This window comes from Sus scrofa, chromosome 8 (assembly GCF_000003025.6).
Source record: "Sus scrofa isolate TJ Tabasco breed Duroc chromosome 8, Sscrofa11.1, whole genome shotgun sequence".
Taxonomy (NCBI): domain Eukaryota; kingdom Metazoa; phylum Chordata; class Mammalia; order Artiodactyla; family Suidae; genus Sus; species Sus scrofa.
The window spans coordinates 35,220,096-35,229,214 of record NC_010450.4 but is presented as its reverse complement, the minus strand read 5'-3'; positions in this window follow the sequence as shown (position 1 = coordinate 35,229,214).

Below are 9,119 nucleotides of genomic sequence, written 5' to 3'. Positions count from 1 at the left end.
TATTTACAAAGATATAATCTTTAATGCAATGATGCTGTAATGTTTAATTCAAAAGATCTTATTTAATCTTAGTGTTAGTTGTCATTGAAAAGCCTCTGAGGCTATAATTTCATAGTTTATGATCCCAGGAAAATTTTCCTTATTAAATTATAGACAAGAGACAGTGTTTTAGTCTAGGTTATTAAAATTGAAATTCCCTAAATCTTATTATGTATTCTTACCATCTGCATTTTTATGATTCTTATGTAAAGAAATCTGCTAAAAATCTCAGAGCTGACATAAATTCCTCAAATGTCACTGCCTGGTCTTTGTGGCTTTTGAAAACAAAACTTCTTGTTTTAATTTAAAGGAATAGAATAGCAACTCAATTGTGATGGCTGCAGACAGATTACAAATCACACCATCCAGAAGGAAACCTCCTATGATAAGATGTAAAACCACAGTGGGCAGATTGGGGAGAATTTGATTTCAATGAAACCTTTAAATCAATAATCTTCCCTTCTAGATTTTAGAGGACTATTGTTTCACCCTTAACAATGAAATCCTCATATCTCTGTATCAGGAGGGTGTCTCCTCATTCCTAAGTGTGAAGACCACTGTGCATGTAATTTAATCAATTGCCCAATCCCTTTTATTTTTACTGTAAGATTCTCTAATTCTACCTTAGTGTTTGGGGGCGGGGGGGGGAGGGGCTCTAATTTAGGTGAGTCCTAGGGTGGTGAACTTAACCCCTCCTCCAAGTATATCAAACCTAAACAACCCCAAATAAACCTAAAACCTAAATGAAAACAATGAGCCTGCTATGCAAATGTAGCTTGAGGTCCAATTTCCAGTTTCTCTTTACAACCAAATGACTGACTCAAATGCCCACTCACATTCAAAATCAAAACCCCTCATTGGCCTTCTCAGACCATGTACTGTATTTCCTTTAAAAAATGGATGACAGGGGAGTTCCTGTCGTGGCGCAGTGGTTAACGAATCCGACTAGGAACCATGAGGTTGCAGGTTCGGTCCCTGCCCTTGCTCAGTGGGTTAATGATTCGGCGTTGCCGCGAGCTGTGGTGTAGGTCGCAGACGCGGCTCGGATCCCTCATTGCTGTTGCTCTGGTGTAGGCCGGTAGCTACAGCTCTGATTCGACCCCTAGCCTGGGAAACTCCATATGCCGCAGCAGCGGCCCAAGAAATGACAAAAAAAAAAAAAAAAAGACAAAAAAAAAAAAAAAATAGATGACAGGAGCATTTTCCACTTTGTCCTAGGAATGCTTTTGCCAATTTTATTGCATATGCAAATATCTGGCTAAAATTATGAATGAAAGGTTATTAAATTTTAAGGTAGCCTTCATTGCCTGCCTTGCCCATGGGATCCTGAGTCATAAGCCAAGATACCTTGTCTGACAAACATTACCCCTGTATGATGCAAAAGGTAGGGCAGCATCTTTGATTGGGAGTCAAGAAGCCCACCTCAGCAGGTATATCCAACATCTGTGAGAACTTTGTCATCTTGTTTGCACGTGGAGGGCTCCACACTTGGTCAAAGTCTTTCTCCGATGCATTACAACAGTTATGTATAAGTTAGACATTGCTATGAAGTCATATGAAATAAGCCACCACCAAGACCACCTCCATGAGAAAGAGTGTGGATCAATGATAGAGAATTGAAGCCATTTTTGCAGTCAGTATGCTATAAGATGTTCACTAATGTAATGATGATTATAAAATTATCTCCTTTCTAAATCAAATCTGACCTTCCTTTTGCTTCTATTATACATTCTGAACAAAGACATCTAAAACATACGTATATGCACACACAGACTTTCTGGATGCTCTCACACATGCCCATCTCCATCTCTATGGCTGCTTGCTACTTACAGCAAAGAGTCTTTCGAGATTTAGACTCACAGTTCACATGAGGGGTTACAAATTTTTTCATGTAATGGGACATAAAGAGAAAGATCATATGGGTACAGACATGGAGGTAAACTAGAGGAGTTTTAAGGGCATCTCTGCCCAGGCTAGTGGAAAGTTATTAATTTCTTCATCTTACATAATTCAAGACAAGAAAAACAAAATATAAAGTATTAAGAAAGACATTCAATTTTAATTTATAGAAAACTTCCAAATGAAATCTTTTTATTTTCTGAGAACTTGATTCCATGAATATAACATTTTTTTTCCATCAGGTTTTGTGCTTGATGTGGATATATGCAATTTCTTGAGAATGACTTTTTAGTGAAGAACTCACTGCAAGTTTAACAGTCAGTTTGAAAGGAAGCAAATATGTTGTAACAACTGGCAGAAGAAAATGTATTTTTTGTTCACTAGCTATAGCAACTAAGACACACACAGAGAGAATTCTGAAGATCTGAAGAGTACTCCACTGGAGTATGAATTGAGTACTGATCAGAATAAACAGGTAAGGAAACTACCTGAGGCTGAGAGAGGCCCCTGAAAGGATTAGTGGGAACAGTGTCTGAGGCATTCATAGCGACAAACATAGTTCCTGTTCCCACAACTAGAATAGAAAATAACATAATGCATGAGATAAGGGTGTAATACTACTAAGCAGGTTCTTGCTTTAGAGGTAGGAAAAGTTAACTCTGGAAAAAGTCCTGCTCTATTCCTACCTTAAAAAGCCTAAAAGCAAGACTCAAAGAGATCAACTGTTTCTAAGTAGATTTGCCATGTTCCAGAACAAACCCCAAGGATATTTTTAGGAAATAATAATATCCAGCACAGAAAAAGGCAAGATTTATGATGTGAAAATCAAATGAAAAATTATCAGAAATGCAAATAAGCAGGAAAGAAAATATGAACCATAATGAGGAAAAAGTCAATCAATTGAAAGAGAACCAGAAATAATATAAATAATAAACTTAGTAGACAAGGACATTAAAAAGTTATTTTAACTGTATTCTTTATATTCACAAAGCTAAAGGAAAGGTTGAATATGTTAAGTAAAAACATGGACAATAAAAAAATTACAAAACAAAATTTTAAAGACAAAAAAAAAACTACAATGTTTGAGATGGAAAATACTCTGTATTTTACTAGGTCTTAAAATGAGTCAATAAATTTAAGAAGACAAATCATGTTAAACATATTTTCTGTCTTTTTTTTTTTTTTTTTGTCTTTTTGCCTTTTCTAGGGCTGCTTCTGTGGCATATGGAGGTTCCCAGGCTAGGGGTCTAATCAGAGCTGTAGCTGCCAGCCTATGCCACAGCCAAAGCAATGCGGGATCCGAGCCGTGGCTGCAACCTACACCACAGCTCATGGCAATGCCAGGTCCTTAACCCACTAAGCAAGGCCAGGGATCAAACCCGCAACCTCATGGTTCCTAGCCAGATTCATTAACCACTGAGCCACAACGGGAACTCCACATTAAATATATTTTCTGATCACAATGGAATAAAACTAGAAATTTGAGTAGAAGGAAGATATAAAAAAATGTAGAAATTAAACAACCCTCTTCTGAATAACAAATAGGTCTAACAAGAAATAAAAAGGGAAATTAGAAAATATCTTGAGGCAAATAAAAATAAAAACACAACATACCAAAATTAATAGGGTGAAACTAAAGCAGTTCTAAAAAGGAAGCCTATAGTGATAAATGCCCACTCTAAAAAATAAGAAAAGACCTCAAATAAACAGCGTAACTTTGCACTTCAAAGAACTAGTAAAAGAATAAACCAAGCCCAAAGTTAGCAGAAGAAATGATAAATGTTGGAGCACCAATAAACACAAGAGAAAATGGAAAAACTACAGGCCAATATCACTGATGAACTAGATGCAAAAACACTCAATGAAATACTAGCAAATTGAATTCAACAGCATATTAAAAAAAAAAATCATACATCGTGACCAAGTGGGATTTATCACTGAGATTCAAGGATGGCACAACATATGCCAATCAATTACATAATATCTCACATTAACAGAATAAAGGATAAAAAATCACATGATTATCATCATAGATATAGAAAAAGCATTTAACAAAATTCAATACACTTTCATTATAAAAATTCTCAACAAACAATTTGTAGGAGGAACTTACCTCAAAAAGGCCATATACACTAAACCCAAAGCTAACATTGAAGCTAAATGGTGAAAAACTTAAAGTTTTTTCTAAGATCAGAAACAAGGCAAGGATGCCTACTCTTGCCACTTCTAAACATAAAATTAGTAGAAGCCCTAGTGAAAACAATTAGGTAAGAAAAATATATAAAGGCACCCAGAATGTAAGGAAAGAAGTAAATTATGTCTGTCTGTGGATGACCTGATCCCATATGCAGAAAACTCTCTACAAAAGAATTGTTAGAACTAATACATGAATTCAGTAAAGTTGCAAAACATAAAATCAACATTAAAAAATCAGTTGCATTTCTCTATACTAACATAGAACTATCCATACAGGGAATTTAAGAAAACAATCCCATTCACAATAGTACCAAAATAAAATATAAAATACTTAGGAATAAATTTAACCAAGCAGATGAAAGACTTATACACTGAAAACTATAAAAGACAAATGAAAGAAGTTAAAGGACACACAAATAAATGGAAAGATAGCCCACATTAATGGATCAGAAGACTTAATACTGTTAAACTGTCCATACTATCCAAAGCAATCTACAAATTCAATGCTATCCCCTCAAAATCTCAATGGCATTTTTTATAAAAATGGAAAAAAAGTCCTAAAATTCATATTAACCCAGAATGATCCTAAATAACAAAAGCAATCTTGAGAAAGAACAACAAAGCTGTAGGCACCACACCTCCCAATTTCAAAATATAATACAAAATTATAGTAATTAAAACAGTATAGAACTGGCATAAAGATAGACATATGAACCAATGGAACAGAATAGAGAGCCCAGAAATAATCCCATGCATAAACAGCCAACTGATCTTTGACAAGGCAGCTAACTACACAGAATGGAGAAAGAATTGTGTCTTCAACAAATGGTGCTGGGAAAGGTGGATATTCACATACAAAATGATGAAGTTGGACACAAAAATCAATTCAAGATAGATGGAAGACAAATACATGACCTTAAATGATAAAATTCCTAGAAGAAAATATAGGGGGAAATATTCTTGACATTGGTTTGGCCATGATTCTTGGAGATAACACCAAAATAACTGGCAGCAAAAGCAAAAATAAACAAGCAACACTATATCAAACCAAAAACCTTCTTCACAGTAAAGGAGGAAATCAACAGAATGAAAAAAAAATGCAACCTAGGATGGTGGAAAATATTTTCAGACTATATATCCAGTAAAGGGTTAATATCCAAAATACACAAGGAATTCCTACAACTCAATAGCAAGATAACTAACTCAATCAAATAATGGGAAAAGGACTTGAATAGATATTTCTCCAAAGGAGACACAAAAATGACCAAAATGAAAAGGTGCTCAGTTTCCCTAATCATGAGGGAAATGCATATCAAAACCATAGTGGATATCCTATCACACCAGTTAGGATGGCTATTACAAAAAAAGAGAAAAAAGATAAGAAATGTTAGTGAGGATGTGGAAAAATTAGAACCTTTGTTCATTGCTGGCAGGAATGTAAAATGGTATAGCCACTATGGAAAACAGTCTGGAGATTCCTCAAAAAATTAAAATAGAACTACCATATGATCCAGTAATCCCACTTCTGGATATGTATCAAAAGATATATCTGCATTCCCATGTTCACTGCAGAGCCATTCACAAAAGCCAAAATATGGAAACAATTCAAATGTTCATCAACAAATGAACATATATAAATAAAATATGATATATACATGCAATGAAATATCATTCAACCTTCAAATGAAAAAAAATTCTGCAATATGAGTCAATATGGATGAACTCTGGGCACATTAGGCTAATAGAGATTAAGCCAGTCACAGAAGGACAAATAATGTGTGATCTGGCTTATACAAGGTATCTAAAACAGCCAGACACAGAGAAGGGGAGAATATATTGTTCACTGCCAGAGGCTAGGTGGCAAGGGAAATGGGAATTTTTTAATCAATGTGTATAAAGTTTCAGTTATATAAGATGAGTAAGTTCTAGAGATTTACTGTGTAACATATTGCCTATTATGTTAACAAGAGTGTACCACACACTTAATTAACATTTTTGTTAAATGAGTAGATCTCATATTAACTAAAGGCAGGAGGTGGACATAAGAAAACATTTGGAAGTAATAGGTATGTTTATTTCCTTGATTCTGATGATGGTTTCCCAGGTGTATGCATATGCCCCAATTCATCCACCTGTACACCTTAAATACATGCACTCATACCTCCATAACTATTTTAAAAAACAACTTTAAGCAAAAAGACATAAGTTAAACATAAGAGAATGGAAAATATATTGCACTTAAATAGTAATAAAAATTTTTAGAATGATGATATTAACATCAGACAAAGAAAACTGAGAATATTACCAAAGATAAAGATCCTTTTGTAATAATGTGGTTAACTCATCAAGAATACATAACAAACCTAAATATTTATGCACCTATAACAGAGTATCAGAAGACATGAATCAGACACTGATAAAATACCAACAAAAATATACACAAGTCCATAATAATTGTCTATATTTTCAACACTACTCTCTCATTAATTGATAAAATAAGTAACATAAAATCAGCCGATATAAGCAGACAAATAATCCTACATTCCTGGTACTATAGGTAGAAAAACTGGGCAGGAATACTTTCAAACCCTCATTCCCAAAGAACAGCTCTTATTACTTAGTCTCTGTTTAAGACAGAATCTTCAAAGAAGCCACTGAAAGGCTTGTTTTAGTTTTCCCAACAACTGTTTAGTGCTAAAGCCACTCCCACAGGAAAAGAGGCATTTGTCAAAAACTTTACAGGCAAATGTTGCTTCCGGCACAAAGTCCATCACCTTGACCAAGAAAAATCATGGCCCCCATCAGGCTTATCTCAGCAATGCAAGGCATATTTAACATTCGAAAATCAATTCGCTGTAATTCACCAACACATTGAAAGAGCGAACCATACCATCATTTCAATACATGGAAGGAGTGTTTGGTAAAACCCAACATTCTTGATGAAAAAAAAAACAAACAGAACAAAACAAAATAAAACCAAACACCGTCAGCCACTAGTGAAATGCCTACTAGTAGGGATGGGACAGAGAAAATACAAAATGAGCCTGGATTCTTTTTGTGTCTGGATTTTCACAGCTATAATGTAATCCCCCACCTATTCTACATACTATTCTTAGTCACATGGGAATCATTCAGAATTCCATATGTGTGTCTTTCATTTTCCTGCCTTGGTATAAACTATTTTGGTGGGTTATAGGGTCCTCCTCTGTAAGGACAAAATCCAGCCTTTCTGATGTATTCCTGACCCAACTTCAACCTGTTCTTTACAGGTATACAGGGTGATTTTTGTTTTACACACAAATCTGATCACAGTACATCCCCTGCTAAAACATTTTGTAGCACATAGAAATTTCATAGGCTGTAAATTCCAATGTGACTTCTCTTATTTTTCTGTAATATAGCTACATAATACACAGCTTTAATGGAACTTTTCCTTAAATCTTTCCTTCAAGCCCCATTCTCAGGAGGGCAGGCAACTTAAAAGTTATTTTCAGCTTCATTTAATTGTTTTAGGGTTTCCTTAGCCATTTCAAGTGTAAAGTCTATCATTTGTAAGTATCCCTCTTCCCCACCTTTCACTCAGGATAAGGTGGGGAGATTACAGGTGTCTACATCAGTGAAGGAATCTGTGCTGGAGTCATTTTCTCTTCTCTGACATCTATTTAATGGACAAGCATCTCTTCCTGTGTGTTCGGTGTTAAGTATATATATCCCCATTGGTGTCTCCTGAAACATCTTTTGTCCATTATCCATTTGCATGATACATGTTGAGTGAACACTATTTCAGGCTCTCTACCAGCTGATTTCAGCTGCAAGTCAGCAACTCAGGATCACAGAGTATGACTGCTGTCTGATGCTTCTCTCTCTGTGACTTGCAGTAGACCAGGGCTGTCATCAGGCATATACTCCTGTCACCTACTTGGCCAGTTCTACTGTACTGCTCCTGTGCTCCTGTAAATCTGTCACCTTCCCTGGGTGACAGACTGTTAAAATTTTCTACCAAACTCTTCATCCAAAACCTTGGTTCAGGGGAACTTTCTGGTAACCCTGTCATTCCATGGGGCTTTATTTAGAAGACAAGACACAGGTCCTTTCTACACTCAGGTCATTCCCAAACATAAAGTAATATCTCAAATTTAGATTCTCATGACTGAGAATACTTTCCCTTATTAGGATTTGCTAGGTGATGTCTGTATCCCCACAAAACTCTTGGTTTACCTGGAGCAAGGAAATATGTGTCCGCTTTCCTTGTGTTGGTGTCTGGTACTTAAACAGTAAACATTTCTCGAATGGACAAATGAATGACTCAGCACATTCATCCCTGTCCTTGTCAAAACAATTTTCCTGCTTAGTATTACATATTTTGCTTTTGATGGCAGTAATTGCTTGCTTTCATCCTGGTACAAAGAGCATGGCATATGAGTTGCAAGAGGTGAGAAACACCAGCTTGAGAGAAAAGGAAGACAGGATATGACACAATGCAGTTAAAGTAGAATTAACCATTGTTAGCACTTATAGCAAGAGCAGAACTTATTCTTCTAGTGTTAGAAACACATAAGTAGAACCGCTGAGAAAGAATATGTTACAAAAACATCCCTCTGTGGTCCAAGAATATTCCCTGCAAGGCTCTTTTTTACTTGCAGGTCTTTTTGACTACAGTAGTTGTACAATTGATTTTTGTTAGATGATAAATTATAGTACTGGGGAGGTATTAAAAACTGCCTTTGTAAGCTAACTCAAGGCTATAGTGCAGAGAAACGTTGCTGTTTGAAGTTATATATGGAAATGGAACACTGTTCTTGCCTTAAAAAATGTAAGTTGGGGGATTCATTTGACTTAGAGAAGCTGGCTGGATTTACAACTCAGGTGCAGAACTTCAGTTAAGGAATTTGGGGACATAGTGTTACACATTTATCTTAACTTTGTAGTGTACAAGGAAACGAGTTTGCCTGTCACCTCATGCAGGTAGTCAGATTATAGGTCCT